At 41.9% G+C, this 21,614-nt stretch overlaps 1 protein-coding gene across 5 annotated transcripts in view; it reads right to left on the bottom strand.

The window, feature by feature from the left end:
- The window catches only part of LOC133027187 (microtubule-associated protein 4), a 98,113-nt gene that overhangs the window by 19,476 nt on the left and 57,023 nt on the right, over positions 1–21,614 (bottom strand). The window lies entirely within an intron of this gene.

Raw genomic sequence — 21,614 nt, 5'->3', positions numbered from 1 at the left:
GAAACATAGGATCAGATACGGCGGAGATGATATACGGTGATTCTGCGGTTACTGGGTTTGATCATTATCTTTCAACCACACACGTACAGACGATCACAGAACAGAATAATATTGGACAGGAAAGGTTGTTGTCTTCCCCCTCACAGTCTTATCTCCCCTGGCTGCCCCCCTCTCTGCCCTTGACAGGTCATCCCTCTGCTGTACAAAATCTTGATGTTGTGTTCTCCATCAATTCCTGCAGCCTCCCCCCTTCTTACCACTCCATCATCTACGCCTCCAGAACCCTGAGCAGTTACTTCCAACTGTGTTGTGTTTCTATTATAAGCCTTTTGCTATTTTAATATTTCCTCTTAAGATGACCCACATTTAAAAGCACTGCTGGTTTTTTAGATGCAACAGACTGATCCAGCTGAAATTCACCAGCCCTTTATGTCATCCTCTATCTCAGTCATCTCTTCTACCTCTCCTCATCTGTCTGGACCAATCTCTACAGTCTCATTTCATCTGATAAGGCAGCAATTGCTGATGATGAAAACTGATGTCTTCCTGGTATGCATCTCAGGCTATCAAGTGAAGATGCAGTTTGGAGAAAAAGGCAGAAAATAGAGAACTAGGATATAAATCCAGCTCAGAAATATCTGTCAAATTAAACTGCACCTAAAACCTTAACCAATGAAAAGAGCAATTTGGTATTGGACGTACACTTGCTGACATTTTCCTCAACCAAACTGATATCCCAAGTTGTCTGCATATTGGATCAATATAATACAGAGCAAATTTTGATAAATGAAGCCAACTTAGTAAATGTAAGATATTTCACTACTGTTGTTCCATGCTCTGTGAATCAGGATGATGCTGCTGACCCACTAAACCGAAATATCACGCAATAAAAAACAAGCCAAACGAAAACATTTCCCTCCTGTTGAGTCACTGAATGAAACATGTGCATCATCTGACCCCGGGAGATGGTAACCTAAAAACGGGTTGAGCTGCACACAGACACAGCTACTTGCTCTTGTCGGGCCATGTTCCACGTTAGAGGCCGGATGTCCACATGTTTAAAATGAATATGACATAATGGATTCTGTTCTGTCTTCAAGGAGACACTGATTCTGTTCTACAGATTTTGGAGGATGGACACTACATATCATGTGTAGCCTTCACAATTCATTGTGTGGTAAAATATCGGTTTGCTTTCAGGTGAAGGAGGAGTCGGACATGATTTGATCTCTCCCACTTTGTCTCTTTTCTTTTGGAGGATAGTCATGCTTCAATTCTGAAAGCAATGGTGCTCTGGGGGCTTTGGGGAATGTAAACAGGAAGTATCATATTGCTGTGCCACACTCCATCTTCTGTTTCACACGATTTACTATCCGACTAGTTTATTTTATTACAAAGGCCAAAAGTCTCTCCACACAATGACAAATCTAACAGTTATCTGCATATGAATGCAAAAAAGCAGAAGCATTTCAGTCAATGTGTTCCGCCTCTTTTGCCCTCCCCCCAGACTGTTTACCCGTGGCAGCCATAGCCTGCTCACATGTGATTGGTCAATCTAGAAACACAAACCAGTAGCTCTCTGGCCCCAAAATGTTGTACCTCGCCCACAGATTCTGCAAATGTGTATAAAGAATCTATTTATAATGATTCATTTGATGCGATGATGACACCCTCAGAAAGTATTTAAAATGTGTCATGTCTCTGTGTTCAGAAATGACATGAATAAGACATGTATGTATGACATGAGGGAGATATCTCCTTATGTTTTTTATCACATAAATGGCTAAATAACTGCCGAGTGTACACTAATCAACTTCCTGCAGTTTTGTGGAACAATAAGATATTTTGTGGAACAATTACATATTTGTACCAAACGTATTTGTGGTCAAGCAAGAAGGTCTATATACTGTGAGGGACGATATGATACAGTTATGTTACAGATTTATTACAATTTAAATGACAAAATTATGAAAAAAAGACACTGGTCTGTGTGGTCCTGAGCTCTTGCGATCTCGGGACCTGATGTCCGTCAGGCGGCACTGGACCACGCCCACAAATCAAGCAGTACGGTCCCATACAGTGGTCATTTTATGTAAATCAAATTAAAGTTGTAAACAAGGTATACTTTCGCGCAGGGCGAGGCCCAGCCATTGCACTTCAGATTGACACTCCTCTCATTATTTCTTTCAAATATATAGCTGCCCACTGTTCTGTGTGGCCATTGCCCTTGTGTGTGTTGTGTTCCATGTGCTGTGTCCACCTACCGATGGGTTAATAGCAGAGGTTGAATTTGTGTGCATGATTGATGCAAGACGAATAAAGGAAATCTCAATCTTACTTCGTTTTGGCAGAAGGCGGAGCTATCACTATCACTACATACAGACTAATAGATCTGTTCAGGTCAAAAACACTCTATTGTTGTCTTCAGATTGTATAAATCTTCAACTTTGCAATTCTAAGACCTCAAAGGAATATATGACCTGGCACCACTCTGGCATTAAAGCAAACTGACAACAAGGCTGTCTTTGCTTAATGAATCCTTTGATATAAAGCCTGGGTGGAGTTAAGTTACAAACAAGTGGGCGGCTGTGGCTGAGGGGTAGAGCGGTCGTCCTCCAACCAGGTCAGAGGTTTGATCTTCAGTCCCTATCTGCATGCCGAAGACTCCTCGGGCAAAATACTGAACCCCTAAATGGCCCCTCGGAGATGATGAATGCACTAATTGTAAGTCACTTTGGATAAAAGCGTCAACTAAATGTAATGTAATGATGTTAAAATGTTATTCTTTCAGCGTAACATATTCAGAGTAATCACCTGAACAACCAAACTCAACAGTAGTGTTCGACATGTACGATGACTATCAGAGAGCCCAGTAAGGGAGGGAAGACAATGAAAATGAGAAAAGGGTAGCAAATGACACTATAATTCTAGAGGCAGCTGAGCGGGAACCAGAACTCAGACAGGAGAAAGAGAATCTGCTAGATCTGGAGCTCTTTGAATTGCTGGTACAGGAGAAGAGGTTCAGTGCTGACCTCAATATCCAGCTCAGCCAAACCAAGAAGGCTCTGCTGAATTTACAGACGGACTGGAGAAAACTTCAGGAGAGATACAATGAGGTCAAAGCAAAGCTGATGCTTTTCCTTGAGGGCTTGAATATACTCGAAAACTCACCCAACTTCGCGGTGGTATGTGAACTCTTCACCTGTCCTCGACCTGACTACAGGATGATCCCTGATGACACTGCGCTAAAGATTCATTTGAAAGAAAACAAGCCAAGGTTTCATTCTCCCTCGCCGTCACTCCTGTGACCTTAGCTGTTTCTGGATGGTTCTGGCAGACTAATTGGAAGTCAAAGAAGGGAAAAAACTTCCATCAAACAACTGAGAATGAGGACAACCACAAAAAAGAGAAAAGACAAAGACAAAGGGAGCAGTAGCCTTTGATTTGAGTGCTTGAGAGTCAGTGTGGGAAACACTGATTAGCAGGTTGAGAGGTGAGTAGGTGGACAGAGAGATAAAGGAAACACTAAGTAGGCACAGGAGAATTGATGGGGATTGTTAATATATTCACTTTCTTAAGCTGGGCTCAGACAACAGGAGTTTTAAAATCCTGCCTATTTTAAAATGGGGTTGCATCACATCGCAGAAATTCTCTCATCTCAAACCTGCACTCATTACAAGATTTGAAAATAATAAGTGACGCACAACCTCACAGCTCCGATATGATCTCATGAGGAAGATGGTGCAAACAATAAAAACCTGATGGAGACTTGTGTAGGATGAGAACTCGGTAAAAATGCTTTGGAGTGATATAAAACAAAAGCAGAAGAAATTAGTCCGGATGAGAAAATGGTTGGGGACGGGTGGTCAACACGGCTTATCTATTCTTCATCGAGAACTGGAGGGGAGATTTTTTATCATCAATAATGATCTGTACAGTCGGATCGGTCTTGCACAGGCACCCGTATCTTAGCCACTTATCGACAAGCATTTCCTCCAACTCCAAAAGCTCCTCCAGAGCTCGACCAGTCTCTCTCATTGGTTCAGCTCTGAAGGCACTGACGTAACCATGCCAATTGCGAATCCAAAATAGCAAACATCTTTGATAGTTATCATGACGGCCCTGATGATTTTGCCGGCAGTTTTGGAGTGACCCCTCACACTACCAGATAATCTGGGCTGAACATTAGTACCAACAAAGGTTCCTGATCATACTGACTTACTGCAGTCTGAGCCCAGCTTTATCTGAACAATATTTTAAATTTAAGTTTGTTACCATCTTTAGAATGTGCTATCATGTCAATAAACTTGGCCAACTCGGGGAAAGGAAAGAAAGGAACAAGACGAGGGAATTGGGGTGTAAAGCTTTGACAAGAAGGCAGTGACATTATCTTACATAATAACACACAGCAACCCAGCACCTGAAACAGTGACAGACATGAGAGCAAACAGAGCGAACACAGCTAGGTGACTGTATATGAAGAAGACAAATACTGACCTAAATAACAAGAGTCCACGCTGTGAAGACAAAGGAGAGGGTGATAAAACCTTGGTTTTCTACACTGTGAAAAACACAGAGAGACTCCAGAGATCAACTTGATCCTCTAATTAGAGAAGAAATCTGATCCGTGTCACAGCTGTGGAGAGGCTGCTGAAAATGGCTTAATTTAAGCAAACAGCAGGAGGAGGTGACACCCGCCTTACAAAGACTACACACACTCTTTCCTCCACAGTGGCCTTCTATCCCTTTGTGCACAGCCCCTTGGTTATAGAGCGCCCGCTTTTAGAACGGCTCTGGTTCTGAAAGTAACGTTTTCTCCATTGAAAAAGGAGAGTTTTACGCCTGAAACCAGGCCCACCACCTACGTGATGAATCAAGCAAAGAAATAGTGGAAAACAGAAAAAGGGCAAGGCTACAAATCTGTGTAGATACTTATCTCAAGAGTTAAGGAACTACACATCCCATAAACCAGTGCGGATGATCCCTTTCTAACAAATACCAGCTTCTTGAATTGAACCTTGTTGTAATGCTTTTCTTGCCCTATAGACTTTCTTTTCCTCATCTCTTAAAAAAAACACAGCATACAGCAAAAGGTTAGTCCTCAGTGAAACTATTCTGCCACCAGTTTTTCTTGCCAGCGATGTTATTACATTGTAGAAAGATCATCAGGTACTAATGGCGAAAGCACAAAGAGAACCGTCATTAAAAACAAGTGAACCAAAGTTAAAAATGTTTGAATTTGTCCTAAACCATCATTTTCTATTCCTCTTTGTTTCTCAATCTCTCACCTCAGCTTCCTCTCGCCCCGGCTCCTTCAGCCTCTGTCCTCGTGACTACAGCCTTTTGTTCTCATCTTATTCAAACCCCTCTGTTCAACACTCATTCTTTCCCTTTCTGTCTGTTTCCACCCGATCTTGCTGCTTCGGTTCGTACCAAATACATTCTGACCTGGTGATTTTCTCAGTTATTTCAGTAGCGCATTGAGCCAGCATGACACGGTGTCGAGCACCTAGCTCAGCCAAGGCCTTAAATTCTATACATTTTGCACAAACAGCACAATCATAGATATCAGTCCCCTAAATATGCCTGTTCATTTATATAGAGATACATCAATTATTCCCTGGGAAATCAATGAAAATGACCAAAAAACAAAAATCTCAATATTAAAGACAGTGATAAATTCCTGGTTTGGCCCTTTGGCCCAGATCTGTACTAAAAGTTAATCAGTTTTTTTTTGTATCAAACCCAATCTTGCGCCAAGTTTCAGAAAAACTGGTTCAACAGTTCTTATGTAATCAGCTTAAAGATAAAAAACAGAGAAATTGCAATAAAAACAAACCTCCTTTGTGGAGGTAGCAAAGGTGACGCAGAAAGATAAAGCTTCAGAACAATGAGCTCAAAATGACCCGACAGTAGCTTGGTAATAAAAAAAAAAAAAGAAGATCATTGTCCTCTGAAGAGAAACATGAATTATTAACACAGCATCTGATTGGAAGCCTCAGTAATGGACAGAGCGTGTGTGCCTTGAGGGGAGATGAAGCATGATATGGAGCATTAGTGAACAAAATATTTTATGAGAACATGCTTTGGCATGATGTCAGTCATTAGTCCTGGAGCTCAGCCAAGAGCCGACAATATTTCATTTTCACAATATGACTTTGGGATTCATGTCAAATATCAAATGTGTTTTTGTTAATAAAGCTGTCACCACACAGAATAATGGGCAGAATAAGGGGACTCAAACGTCATGTGAAGGTGATTTAAATGCCCCTGCACACCAAGACAAACCCCCATAAGTGATCATGTAACAGCAACACCTGGGATTTTCAATTTTCATGCTATGACATGTTAAAATATCTGCTCTGAAAAGGGACCTTTAAGATCTCTCATGCATTTATATTCCTCTTATGTGTCCACCTGTATTTTCCAACTGACTTTAACTGAAAATCAGTTTTATTTGTACAGTGCAAATGGAGAAGAAACATTATCTCAAGGTACTTTACATTATAATGCATCTTTAAATACATTTGCACTCTGAAATTAGCTTTGCATTAGTTCCAAACATATCTTTATTTAGCCATTAGGGGAGTTGGGCTACGATCAATTGTGCTAATGCTCAAATCTCACAACAAAAGTGCTGATGTATGAGCACTAGGGTTGCAAAGGGGTGGAAACTTTCCGGTAAATTTCTGGAAACTTTCTGGAAACTTTCCATGGGAAGTTTAGCTTGGGAATTTTGAAAAAAATAATAATACGCAAATTAGACGCTGGGCCATAAATGCATCATTCAAAACTCTATTATAAAGATGTATGGAATGCAGCACACACGGCACGTTGAGGTTCAACCCTCCACTGTGCATTCTTCCATCACATGCACAGATAATTCCCAGCATCCTTCACACTACAGCAGGGCTACTGAGGCCTGCTGTAGTGTGCAGGACGAGTCAGGTAAGTTTCAATGATATTACTGGGAAAATATATTAGCCTATTTCCATTCATTTATCCATCAATTGTAAAATATGTTTACAGACGATTCCAATTGTTTGGCTAACTATTTATATCTCTGGCATTGCATTAGCGTTTTTTTACAAACTTTTTTCTCATCTTATTCTACAGAACAATGCCACGTGCACTATCTCATGTGTGGAGGCATTTCACCCCATCCAATGTAGAAGGAAAGGCTGTGTACATTAGCAAATACTGTGCAAAGACCTATGTTAAGAATGACACAACGATGCAGAAGCATATAGTCAAGTTCCCAAAGTTTCTTCAGGGCTCAAATCAGCCTATGGCAAAACAAAATGTTTATATTTATGTCTGTATATGACAAGGTAAATACAGTTAGTATAAATTACCAACAACATTTCCAGTTAATTCCCGTAAATTCCCGTTTATTCCCATTAATTCCCGTTTATTCCCATTGAAAGTTTCCAACTTTGAATATTCCCGGAATTTTGCAACCCTAATGAGCACATAACACCTCACTCAGTGTATTTTTTTTAATTTGTCTTTTTATTAATATTAGTTCAGTGACTGTCAAGCTGAAATGTCTTTCCATTTTGTCAACAACTGTTCATCCAAAGATAATTTTCATGAGAAACATTAGAAAATATAAATAAATACAGATTCCTCAATTAAATATAAATATTGCAGCTCTTTAAGCTTTCTTATTTTTTAAAAATACATTTAAAAAGGTGTGTTTGACTGTACAACTCGTTACTCCCCCAGTGTACACCTTAGTACAAGAAGACAAAGACAAAACAAATGCAAACACATGTGCAGCCAGTGCTGCATTTCAGCACTCCGACAATCATTAGCGAAAGCAAACACATGCCTGTGTCCAAAAGTGATTTACTATAACTGGTGGGAAGATTCCATTCATTCTTACCAGTGAAAAAACCTTATCAGACAATTATCTGCTCGATTCTCTGAGTGAATGCAGCTGAAAAACTCCCAGAAACCAGGAAATATCACTGGACAAAAAAGATTTAACATGACAGTAGATATACCCACTGGCTCAGGTGTATGTTTAGCGTGGGATCTGCTTTGTGTCTTTGGGTTTAACTTTTTTAAATCCCTTCTTTTCAAATTGATGAAAACGCTGCTTTATGGAGGATTTAATTTCATTAACACCCTGATTTCCCCTTCTTTTCATTGTCCATTCCCTCTTATCTTCATGTCCTCTCCTTCTATCAGGTATAGTTGACGAAATAATTCAAGGCTTCCTGTTTTCTATCATGAAAAATTCATTTCAATCTCTCCCTCATTTTGTTTTTCTCTATTTCTTGTTTTTTCTTCTTACCCAAACCAATCACCTTTCTTCTTCTACTCCGTTTCAAATCTGCTTAGTATTATTCCCCATACCCCCTCTATAGAGATAGAGAAGACCAATCTATAGTAGACATGCAAGCATTGCCTACATTATACCACTGTATAGGGACACCCAGGCATACTTTTTTCCCCAAAGGAACCATGAAAACAGTTGTATTTTGAGCATGATTCACTGTAGATATAAATAGGTTTCACACAACGACAGGAGCTACAGAAATTCTTTCATGACCTAGGTAAGAAAGAAAGCAGATGCATAAACATAGCACACAGCCTGAGGCTAGATGACGCTGACATGCTCCCATTTAGACTTCAGGGGGCAGAAAATAAATATCACTGCCCCTTTAACAGTCAGTGACCAGGCTGGCAGCCTCTGCTACACTCAACCCTAGTGTGAGCAGAGAGGACAAAACAGAGATATACACAGACAACGTAAAGAGACAAAGTGTAAGGTTGTTATAGATTATAGATTGCACCATCACACTGGGTCCCACTTCCTGGTCAATGACCCCATTTTGGCTCATAGACAATCCTCATTCAACGTGACCTGCCTGCCGCCATTTTGGCTCCGCCAGTCCTTACAAGGAGTCTAATGAGCATTCAGAGTAACAGAAAGACAGAAAAAAGGGCTAGAAAGAGGGAGAATTGTAGACAAACAGTAAACAGGGCACAACAATAATGAGCAGTGTTGTCCTGACCCTGTATCCATATGTCAGCTGGATAGTCAGCCTGGGTAGTAATGCTCAAAGCTTATTGTGTTGCATCCATGTCTGAAGCACACAACCTTATGCACATGAACAGACACACTGAGTCACAGCTGAAGACAGCTGGCTGTGCCCAAAAATGCAAAAACAAAAAAAAAAAATATAATACACACACACAAACACTGTACAATTAGTCGCAAATCTGTGTCTAAAATAGGTTCTGTGTGTTTGAGTCGTACAATGAAACAGATACTACGAACATGGAATGTCAAGTAGCCTGCGGGGGGCTGCTCCGTTGTTGTCGACTTCTCTCAGCTTTTCTTTCTCTCTCTGTCTCTCTCGCCGTCTGACACTCCTTCATTTCATTCTCAAGACATCTGCAAACACGTGCCAGAAAATCCAATCCAGTTAGGAACTGACGGTCAAACAATGAATCAGAATCTTCATCAAAAGACAGAAATACCCGTAATCTTCCGACATCTACCCTGCTTTCATGACTAGACCTCAATATATGGGGGAGGCTGGGTTGCTTTTTGAACTACGAGTCCTCAGTATTGTTGGCAGAAAAGCCTTCCCTTCTCCACGTGCTTCATTGAAATTAATCCATAGACCACACAACTACTCAGAAAGCAACAGACGACACTAATTGCTTGCTTGCTGTAGTCGCTGCCCTATGACATCCAACACCGTTCTGCAGGTAGTCTGCCACCGCAAAACTAAAACAGCATATTTTCCTCCTTTGTTGCACATAGATTATTTTCTACAACAGGCCATTTTATTTGAAATTGACAACAGCGACCACAAAGAAAGGGTTAAATATGTCTGCATATTTACATGCTTACTTTTATAATATCAACAGCCTGTCAAATGTCTACATAGTAGCAGAGATCCTGCAGGCAGAACAGTCGGAGGTAAGAGGTTAATCAACAAACTACATTTTCCTACACTGGAATGTTTGGTTCTCAGAAGGACAGTTTAAAAGGGGGAGACAGAAATCATCACCTCCACCTACCATCCATTGTGATGAAGGGGTTAGTGCTGGAGGTCAAGCCAAGGTTAGTATATCCACCCATGGTGAAGTCATCATATAAGCCACCTGCCACTTTCAATTTGTCGCCAGCTCCAAAGTCAGCATATGCACCAGTGTTAACTTTAGTATCCACTTCCTTTCTGTCCAAATGAGCATCCTTAAACATGTCAGATTTGATACCAGTTTTTCCTTCCATGTTGGCACCTACAGTCTGAGCAGAGCCGGCGTACATGCCGATAAACCCCTTGGGGCTGAGGGGCACTGGAAGCACAATACCACCACGTTCCTTCTCCACCCTGAAGTCCTCCATTGAGGCATCTAATGGTGAGAGAGGGAAACCAGCATTGCCATCCCTCAGTGGAGGGAACGGGGAGAGGCAGAGGCGGGGTTCAGGCGGGTCCTGGCGCAGGTCGATTTGCGTGGCGCCAGCTGCGGAGAGCGTGGGGGGTGGGGTCTGGGGCTGATCTTCTGCAACCGTCATTGAGCGCTTCATGGAGTGCGGTGAGCGGCGTGGACCACTCATGGGCGATGGCAGCTGGTCTAGCTCGGCTTCATCTCCACTTGGGTATTTATCAGGCAGCTCTAGACTGGTGGGTACCAACAAGTGGGAACATTCAGACATTGCTCTCCGCATGGCCTTCCTCTGCTGCTCAGCCCGTCCCATGAAACAGGGCTGCAACTCCTCCCCTTCTTCAATCTCTTCCTCATCACTATTGTCCCCTGAAGAGCCCTCGCATAACTGTTGAACCCCTAGAGCTGCCCCGGCTCCAGCGACTTTAATACCCCCTCTCTCCAAATGGTTGTCACTGACAACTCCTATAACACAGTAGTTAGGGGCCACCTGGGGCATAGCAATCTTTGGACTAGATTCGGCAAAACTGGAAGTGTTCCATTGTCCATCTACCGGGGATGCCTTCATCGGTGAGGCCCCCATTGAGTGTGGAGCCATTGCATTATTCGGTGATAGCAGATCCACACATCTGACTGGGGATCCAGGAACCGGTGGCAGAGAGACTCTGCTGATGCCACTACAAGGCAGGGCAGAGGGTAGCCTACCTGGTGAAGCTGGGGAGGGGAATGGAGAGGAGGATAGTGGACTATCTGGGCTTTCTCCAGCACTGCCCAGAGAGGCATGACCCAGCGAAGTGCTTCCGGAGATGCCCCCAACATTCCCTGGCACCTTCAGCTCCGCGTCCACACCGCCCCTGCTTGGATGTTCGAAGAAGCACAGCTTGTCTTCGTCTGTGAGTCCAGTTTGTGCCAGAGGTCTATCGCCTACCACCAAGCTCCTCGGGGTGCCCATGTCCTTGGCTGAGGGGTGCTGCCAATCCCAGCTCTGATCAGACACAGTGGGTGTCAGGGACGAAACCTTACACAAATCACTGTACTCGGAGAAAGGTGAGCCAGGCTGCTGATCTGAAAGAGAAGACATGCTGTCCCCTCTTTCTATTCTCTTTCTTGCCCTTTCTTTGTTTCACGGTCTGCCTTTGTCTCAGTCTCAGGTGTCTGCAGGTAATCTTCACCTCTTCTCTTCCCTTCTCTCCTTCTTCTCTTTGTTGTTCTGTGCAGTTGCTCCTTTTTCTCCAGTCACTCAGGAGCGCTCTGTGTGTGTGTGTTCAGTGCTGTGTCTCCAGTCTGAACTCAATCACACGCTGAGGGTGAACTGAATGTGCTGCTCTCTCCCTTGTTCCCTCCTTTCTCTCTCTCTCTCTCTCACTGATTATTCTGGCAGTCATGTGACCAAGTTGTGGCTGTCAATTGGCTAAAGCCAGTTTGCAGATCCCACCCACAGTGGTGGAGTGAGTAATTACCCCTCCCCTCAAGCTTTCTGTTTCGCTCCTCGTTTTTCTCCTCTCAACCCTTTTTTCCCCCTCTAGTTCTGTTTCATGGTAAAAGCAGCTCTGACTTCCCCTTGGGGAGAATCGAGTGAGGGCTGAAGTGCTTTGGGTGAGAGAGTGAATTTGAACTCAAGACCTTTCAAGACAATAGACATCATATGCATGCATGTATACTGTACATTCACAGTCTATGTCAGAAGCAAACAATGGATTACGAGGTAATATTCTCCTCTACCTGACCTGTTACCCCCCTTCTCTGTACTTAGTTACTGTGTACCTTTACTATTTTGTCTCATCCAGGGCTGTGTTTAATGTTAAGAAGATACTCATGGCTAAAAACCTTCAGGTTGGAAAAAAAGAAAGATGGATTAGATCAGAGAGCAGAAGCTGTGAAGGCTAAAGAGCTAATATCATGAACTGTGGGTCGACTTTGCACACAAAACTGTGGAAAGTCAGATGTATATTCTGAGGAAAGTCACATCTCATGTGGTGTGTTCTGAAGCAATGTTCTCAGATGTAAGTTGATACCCAGAGGTGGATATACGGAAGATGGATGAGGAATGAAGCCTCTGGTAAAGACATTGTGACGTCTGTCAGAGCGAATCTGCTCATATGTGGACGAAACAATGCGCATGCACGCGCAAGCACACACCCCCTCCCCTTCCTCCCCACACACACACACACAAGCTCTAGAAATACATAAAAATAATTCATGTTCTCACACAGTGTATGTACCTGAGTAGTCATTCTGCCACGTACCACGTATAGAATATTCATAAAAGACAGACAAGCCTATACATGCACTTACATTATAATCACATAGCATTTCACAGAAGGTCGGCTTGGCAACCTGCACAGAAACTAATTGAGCTCCATTCTGGCTTATTGTGACCTATAGTTTAAAAAAAAACGCAATTTCTGTTTAAATGAAATGACACTGGCAAACTATTACTGGACAGAATGTGAGTTAATGATGCACTGGTTATTTTCCGATGTGATTGTGTTTTTGGTTTAGAGCTTAATGTTTAAGCAAACTCAACACTTCCTCCATGTTGACCCACTCCGGATTATGTACATTTCAACACAGTAGAGCCAATGCGTAGATATTTCTTAGTTACCACTCTGGTGCTCTGTTTGTATTTTAAAGAAAAACATTGTTCTTATTCTGCTGTTAATTCAAATTTAAGTACAGGAATGTTGTCACAGAAACAAGATGTAATTCTCCAGTATTCTGCAAAAAGAAGGATTTTCCTGTCACTGAATGTGCAAATGTGAATTTATTTAGCGAGGGCTTTCACAAATGTTCATATGTTTCCAAAACTGTTAGTTAAACTTGAACATTCCAGATGTTTCACATTAAGGCCTTGGAAGCATTACAAGGCACTTGCACATCTGTAAAGTCCTTGCAGGTATAGGTAAGAATAATACACGCTGAAAAAACAAATAATTATCTGCACAAAAATGCACAATATGATAAATACATGCAATCTGCTTTCACACACTTACTTTCCTCTAATTAAGTTACAGATGCAAACACATCTGTATATATATAGATTAGCTGTGATAATATTATATGTTCTATGTGTAATGGGGGATTAATAACACACAGCACTCTCAATTATGAGACTGTCTGAGAACACATTCCCATTCAGGGGAGTGGTACCAGTGCCAGTCTAAATAGCCGCCAGTTACAGCCGTTTCTGTGGCTGTGTCTTTGGACTAAAGGGTGAACTTTGGCAGAAAACAAGGATTTTTAACAAGCAGAAGGGCAAACAGGGAAAGAGCGAGGGATGGCAGGACTGTGGGTGAGGATGAATCGAGGAACGAATGGAGGACAAGCCGGAGGAATGAAGAAGAATAAAAATAGGGGATCAGGAAGAATTACTAGAAAAGAGAAAGTAGGTAAAGGATGGAGTGGCAGGAAGAGGGGGAGGTAGAGAGACATAAAGAAGTGGGGATGAAGGAGGCTGGAGTGGAATGAGAGCAGTGGATATTCCGTGTGTGCACACATGTCACATCCTGCCACCGTTACAGGACAGGGCAGGACGACACAGATGGCTGAGGGGCACGGTGCTTCTGTCTGGATTTATTCACTGCATCTTGTTTTTGCACCGACAAAAACAGTAAAGGTCATTTTCTAACCTTCATTTAGCGGTTTGTTTGGGTTTAGAGCAGTTACGCTGACCGTCAGTAAAATACATTGACAGCCACTTCCCAGCAGACATGCATATCCTTATCCAAAGGGTAACTTCACCTTAACCTTATTTACTTCTATGTCAGCCCATAGAGCAAAATGAACTGGATGGGACAGGTCACACAAGCCTTCGCCTCCTGCTTAACTTTCAACTATCCCAAGCGAGGGGCAAATAAAACCTTCACTTCCTCTGGCAAAGCAAATCCTAGTGTTGCTTCAAGTTGAATCCAACTTTGGCCAAATTTGATTTACGATATTCGCTCAGCATTCATGTATTTAGAATAGAATAAAATAGAATAAAACAGGCTTAAGTGACAACAATCACTGCTTTGATCCTGTTTTGGGAAGGCCAGAGAAGCCGGAGCCATATTGTTTGGTCCAAAATGACCAAACATACACAGGTTATGGAATTTAACTCCTTCCACTAGCTGCGTCTGGATGACTGCTGTTTCCAGCGCTACCCAAGGCTGACCTGCTAGCTCGGGTCCGTACTCCGGTGGGTTTTGTTCTCAACCCACATGGTGTGCCTTCTCCCTACGTTCTGTCCAGCCATCAGTCCATTTCAAACAGCTCCTGGTGACGCCTATATGTTTGGACACCATTAAAAGGCAGCTACACCACAGCTAGAGAGCATGTTTCGGCCACAAACCATCTCAATCACAGCACTGTCACATCGGCTAGAGCCTGTTCCATTCCCCAAACTGCATGTCTGGTCACATGACCCTGATCCTTCCATCACAACATTAGTCACTGACTGTCACTCTTTTCACATCACACCTGCACAGACAGACAGGGAGGGAAGGAGGCATGGACAGGTGGGTAGACAAGCTCGAGGCTGGGGTACAGTTGCTGCCTCTGTGTATCACATCTGTCATGGTTTTTTCCAAAGTTCTCTCCCTGTCTGATTGCTGCTTGTTGTACAAAACTGACACCAGAGTCTGATGGGGACAATACAGACACACACATCCCACCAAATAGATGACCTCACCCTGTCTGACTGGTTGGCTGGCAAAGACACAAACATACACACACACACTATTCAAAGTGTTACATAATCCCAGTGGACGACAGACTGGAAGACTGTGCCTAATAACCCGTGCAGGCCATTATGAGGGCAAACAGAAAATACTAAATCTGTGGCCACTAAAAGGCCACGTGCCACCTTTATGGGATGTTCTTTATTCAGACAGGAACCAGCTTGGTTTTAACAAAATAATGAGATTTCCAAAACTGTACAAACTATATTCCAAAAGGAATCCATGTGATTCCCACAGTGCAAACGTTTTACATTTGGGGACATGGTTCCTTTGCTTGAAACTGTAACTCAGGTCTGTCACAGTCATTTGTTAAAATACCTGTGCTGGAAGCTCCTTTAAAGGATTTGAAGTTAGTCATAACCAAATAGAAATGTAGACATGGTGATGGAGCTACAAAAGTTAGGAGATAAAAAAAAAAATCAGGATGCACCCTGGGGGGGGGGGGCACAAATATCACTACAAGATGTTATGTTCATCTATCATGTAGATGTTTAGTTATTAAATAAGTGTACGCTCTTTCTTTGCTGAGATTTTTCAGGCTGGACCACAGCCGAGTACCGACCAAATCGACACAGCCAATCTCCAAGACCACACACTGCTAGCATGACTAAACAGCATGTGTGATAAGTCTGTTAAGGGGGAAACACAAACAGTAATGTATGCGGTTTCTCTGGAGCTGCTCACGGCTCGTTCCAGTCAATGGGTTTAATTGTTGCTGCTTGATTCATTGGAGGGTGATGCTTCAGTTTAATAACCGAGTCTGTGTTATTATTCCAGTGCTTGTTGGAAAAATTGTTTTAGCTTCAGAGTTAACAGTAAACATCACAGCTGCTTTGTGTCAAACGGACGTAGCCCAGTCTTGTTTGGGCCTATGTAACCCGCATATGGACAAACCAGTGCTTTAATAGCCACAACACACAATCTGGGTTTCCCTGTTTTTCCAAAAATGTCTGTTGTTCAAGGTTTATGGACGACATTACTGCTTCCCAAAAGTTAAGCTAAAACATCTCAATCGCCCCCTGGGGACTGCCTTCAATATAGGTCATAACACCCTGCCTCCTCCATGTTAGTGAACAGGACCTGGGCTAAAAAACCCTTTAAGTAAATGTTTCTTCGATAAGGTTTCTGTCATTTTAGGTAGTTCTTATAACACTCCACATGTTCTGGTGTCTTTACATCACAGACGCATGATGGTAGCCTTTGTATCCAGGATATTTTGGCTTCATCTTTGAAATTGGAGGAAGTGGAGTGATGTCCTCCTTCTTTACATACAGTACATAAAGGAAATGCTCACCTCTACTGTCTTTCTGGAAAAACCAAAAACAATTAAAACATGTAATGTGTTAAAACACTCCTATAGTTATAGTGATGTAACCAGTTTTTTTTTCAATACGTTATTTATCTCACAAAAAATCGGTGTTTTGTTGTTTATATCAGCCAACATGGTCGTCTTGTCTCGTCCAACAGCTTCTATCCTGCTTCAGTGTAAAATGTGTAATAAACATACATTCCCACGCAGGATTTCCATGAGTTGTGGTATTTCTAAAAATGGCAGACAGCAAGTTTGCTAAAAATTGAAGACATTCCTTTGCTGTTAGCTGAAAATAGACAGGGGTTTTCAGGATTCAAATGTATCACTCAAAGCAGGAACAGGAGGAAGAGGTGATGATCATAGGTGTAATGGTGGTGTGGGGAGCGGTGGGCGTGAGGGAAGTGGTGGAGAGACAATTTATGGAGGGAGACAGACAGTCTTAAAGTGATGTCTATTTATAGCTCGATCGCATCTCCTTCGCAGCCTTCCTCGCTACACATCGAGGAAGCCCCTCTTCCCTTTTGTCGCCAAAGCAACCGCCTCCTGTTGCTATGGTAACTGGATGGTTCCTCATCAGTGTACTGACTCTAGCCACATGGGGGGTTGGGGGAAATGGTTCGGGGCATGTTTGGTGGTGAGGGTGGGGGTTTTGTCTGAAGAATCATGGGCTGATGGAGGGAGGGTGGATGGCAAAGTGAAAGCCAACAGTGTGTGTGTGAGTGTGAGTGTGTGTGTGTGTGTGTGTGTGTGTGTGTGTGTGTGTGTGTGTGTGTGTGTGTGTGTGTGTGAGTGTAAGTGTGAAAGTGAGGAGGGTGAGGGTTATTCACATGTAACATACCCCAGGGATGGTCTATCACTATGCTAATGTACTCTGCGTCTTGCCACAAGCCAAAGAATTATCTTCAGTCAGTGGCATCTTTGTATTAATTGTATACATCAAGCAAGAAAGTCTGATGATGAAGAGATGAATGAGGGATGAATGTGAAGATCTATACCTCACTAAAATATATCACAGAGAAATACACATGCCCTTTACAGTACATTAGTGCTGGCATCATTCTGCTTCATTCAGTTCATTAAAATGACTATGAATATTTTAATTACGCTATCCCATACACCTTGACGCTAGATTTGAAACAAACGTTAAATATCTCACCTTAGATCTTTACATTGTTTGAGACAATTATGGTTGTAGCATGAAAACTAAAATCAAGCAAATTCTGTCTATGATTGAATAATAATAACCTAGCAATAAATAAGCCTATCATGTCTATTCCCGCTCCTGTGTTTGTTACAACAAACAAACAACATTAAGGAAAAACCTGTGAGACATTAAACTGTGGATGTGAAAACACGAGTTATGAAAGCTGTGTTGATTTCACTTCACTTCACTTCAGTCAATCACCTCACATCAGGTTTGGGTTTGCATCTACCCCTAATACCATATTATTCATTCATACATCCATTATTATATAACGCTTGTCCTTTAAGAGTCATGGTGGGGGGTTAGAGCCAAACCCAGCTATCATTGAGCGAGAGGTGGGGGTGCACCCTGGACTTATAGTTAGTCCATTATATAGCGACAAATACCCACCCTCACATTCACACTCTCGGGCAGTTAATAGTCTCCAGTGAACCTAAGCTGCATGTCATTGGTCTGTAGAGAAAACCAGAGTACCCAGTGAAAACCCAGAGCCTGAAATACTGGTGCCATACCTTCCCCCCAGTTTATCCATCTGATATGCATTGTCATCAAGTGTTGATGACAAAATTACTTTATTTGCCTAAACAGCCCATAACAGAGTGAGGAGATAGTCTCATTCATATTTATTAATTAATGACATAATAACCAGCAGCTCAACTATTCCCTGTGAAGCGGCTGCAATCGCCTGATCTAAGTTCATCATTCATAATAAATGAATCTGGCGCCTTCAGCTAATGTAGCCACATCTGCTTCACCCACTGACCTCTCTGTCATGAAGACAAAACAATTACAATCTCAGACCCTGCTGTGGTTACAGCGTCTGCCGTCACCACCATCAAGTGTCCATTACACGTGAGCTGTAAACACATGGAAAGCCATTCTGCTTCTCCAACCATCAGCTTCATTATCCCAGAGGACACTGAGGCCGTTGACCACGAGGAACCACAGTCGTACAGAGCACTGGACCTGGCTCCTAAAACTAACAGCTGATGGGACAGGGGAAATTAAAATAATGTAAATGAAAATGTTAAGCGTGAGATTCATATCTACGGCTGCTACTATGTTATCGCGATACAGACACGTGAAGCACAGGAAGTATCAAAAATGTATTATTATAGGATATAGCACATGATGCAGTACAGATTTAAAACGGTGACCTGAAAAACATATAAGGGTGTGTCACTGCCTTTTAAGACTGGGTCTGGCCCCAACACATACAAATTGAAGGTCAGAACATAACTTTACGTAGATTATATTTTATATTTTATGTGTTATTAAAGGTTCACTGTGTACATTTTTTTTGCATCTAGTAGTGACTTTGCATTTTACAGCAAATTGAGTATCACTCATGCGGGCTGAAAGAAAGAAAAACCCCTTCAGCACCATGCAGGCTGGCTGCTCTTTAGTATCACTCCATCCTGTTTGCTGTTCTTCAGGCTGCTGGAAGATTATTCCCATTTGCAGCTCATTCCCTGCCCCACAGTATTTCTCTCTTCTCCTCCACTGACTAAAATACAGCTTTCAATTTCTATTGAATGTTCATTTCTATACTCACTGAAACACACATGCTAGGAATTTGAACTTTGCAAAGCGCAGGGCAGAATGTGAGCGCTTTGATTGTCTGGTGCTTAGCTCCTGCTGTTCTTTGACGGTCCTGTGGTAAATCTGTATCCCTCCTCACTCTTCATCTCTGTCTCTTGCTGCCTGTTGGTTTTTGAATATATTTCACAGACTGGTACAGATGATTTGCACCAGTGACCAGTCTTGTTTACTTGTATTACATAATTAAGTTGCTGACAAAGGGAAACTGTGCTGTTTTTGACAACCTCCCACTGAGGTTTGTGCAGTGGAATCACTTCTAAAACCCTATACCACAAAATCCCAAACAGTATTATTCCTGCTCTCTCTGGTTCTGTATGAGTCCCTTATAAAAGTTAAGCTGGAGCTCTGACATTTTTTTGCTGCATTATTGTCACTATGCAGGGCCTGTTCTAAACTTGTATTTTTGGAATAGGCTGTTCTTTTGTACAATGTTAATGTTCAGGAGCTACTTCAGAATTATTCCTTGTCATCAGTGAGTCCTCAAACAGTATGACAAGAGACTGTCACTTTATAAAGTTTTTATAGTTCATTTGTGCTGGACGTTGTGTGCAGAGCTTTTTATTAACAGTCTATGGTGCAGAGTGAGGTTTTGGTTTATCCTTCCTGGTTTATCCCAATGAAACTTTTAGAATTAATTATTAAGAAAAAAATATGAAACTGAATTTGTTTATTCAATTTTAAACATATTGCATGTCCTAAATCTCACCAAACTACGCACTGCACTTCCCTGGGCCCAGGCCAAGTGCGTAGCCGATAAAATTAAATGTTCGCAAGTAATGAAATGTTCGCAAGTTCGCAGTAACTTTTAGAATTTGTAGGTCTATGTTGTTGTTTATGTCCATGTCCTAGTTTTGTTTATGTCCATCAGTAACGGCCTTGTCAGTCTAGTGTCTCATTAAGTCCAGCATCTGTTGGTGTTCCTACGGCAACAAGAACTGATCCTTAGTCTCTATAGCAACCCCTCCTCCATGTTTCTTCTCCTCCTCTTGTCCCTCCCTCAAAAGCACTTTGTGTCTCTGTCTTTCAAGCAAAACTTGAAAATACTAATTAGGCCTTTATCAGAAGTTTATAAAGAAAGTCGTTCACACATCACACATCAACCGTTTGGTACTTAAGACGATACGCGAAGCTCCTTTGTCACTGTTAAATAGCGAAACACTTGGGTTAGACAGACAAAATTAGTGTTTAAAAAGTTACAAAGTAGGATGTTGTGAAAGTTTCACTATCACATGAAGACTTTCAACGTTCTTGAGTTGTCCAAAGTTATGTGTGTATACAAACCAACAAACAGAGCTGTTCTCCAGACATGGAAGCCCTGCACAGTGCCTGCTTGTCTGTGTGTAGAGAGTCTGTCTCAGAGTCCTGCATTATTTCAAAGCAAAAACAACTGATGCGATGTTTCTATACTTGCAGATGTATCCAATCTAAAAAATGACAGGTTCAGTTTTTATAGCTGACTTTCACAATGAACGTATTATAAGAGAGTCAGTTAAGTACTCAAGCATATGTCTCTGTGTTCAAATAATCCAATCAACCCTTTAAAGTGTTCTTTTATATGTAGCCTCTGTGTTGAAAGTTTACACATCTAACACTTTTGAAGCTATACACTACTACTACACTAGTTTCACAACAACAACATAGTGCAAACCCATTACGCTTGGATTATATTAGCCGCTTCCCATTGACTGCCTTGCAGAACTGTGTGTTGTCAGGGTAGAGACGAGGTCTAGAGGCAAATGTCAACAGTGTACATACACATTCATATTATATCCCATCCCCTTAGCATTAGCCTGATTGAGCTTGGTTTGGATGAGGAAAATATACTTTGTAAACCAACCATCCAAAATATTTGGTGATTGATGTACATTTAAATGCTTGAACAATTTTTTGGGGAAAGGATTGACTTTCTCCCACAGTAATTATACTGGTTTAAGATCTGGTGATTGAAGACTATACACTAGCATTTCCAATTTATTGTTCACTACTATGAAAGCGGTTTTGTATTGAAATATCTAACTATACTACAAATGTGTGGTTGTGGAAAATACTTTTTCCCAGTACTTCTGCATCATACTCTAAACACTCAAAAATGACAACACAATTCTATGTTGACAATAGCGTTAAATATGATTGTATCTCAAAGTACTGTATGTCTTATGGTAGCTCTGTCTACATATCCCTGTATTTACCTCTTTCACTGTTTCATGCACATAGTCTTACTTTCTTTATCTGCCTATCTGTCTACAAGGGTCTCTTAAGTTGATGTCTTACCTGTTTGAAACTTGTTGTATGTATGTCTGTCTCTCTCTCTCCCTCTGTCTTCATCTGCATCCATAAATCAGTTCCGGTCTTAACCTCCCAGTCA

The sequence above is a fragment of the Limanda limanda genome, chromosome 20, assembly GCF_963576545.1.
Source record: "Limanda limanda chromosome 20, fLimLim1.1, whole genome shotgun sequence".
In the NCBI taxonomy this organism is placed as follows: domain Eukaryota; kingdom Metazoa; phylum Chordata; class Actinopteri; order Pleuronectiformes; family Pleuronectidae; genus Limanda; species Limanda limanda.
Note: the sequence above shows the minus strand (reverse complement) of the source record. Positions and strands in the feature narration are given on the sequence as shown.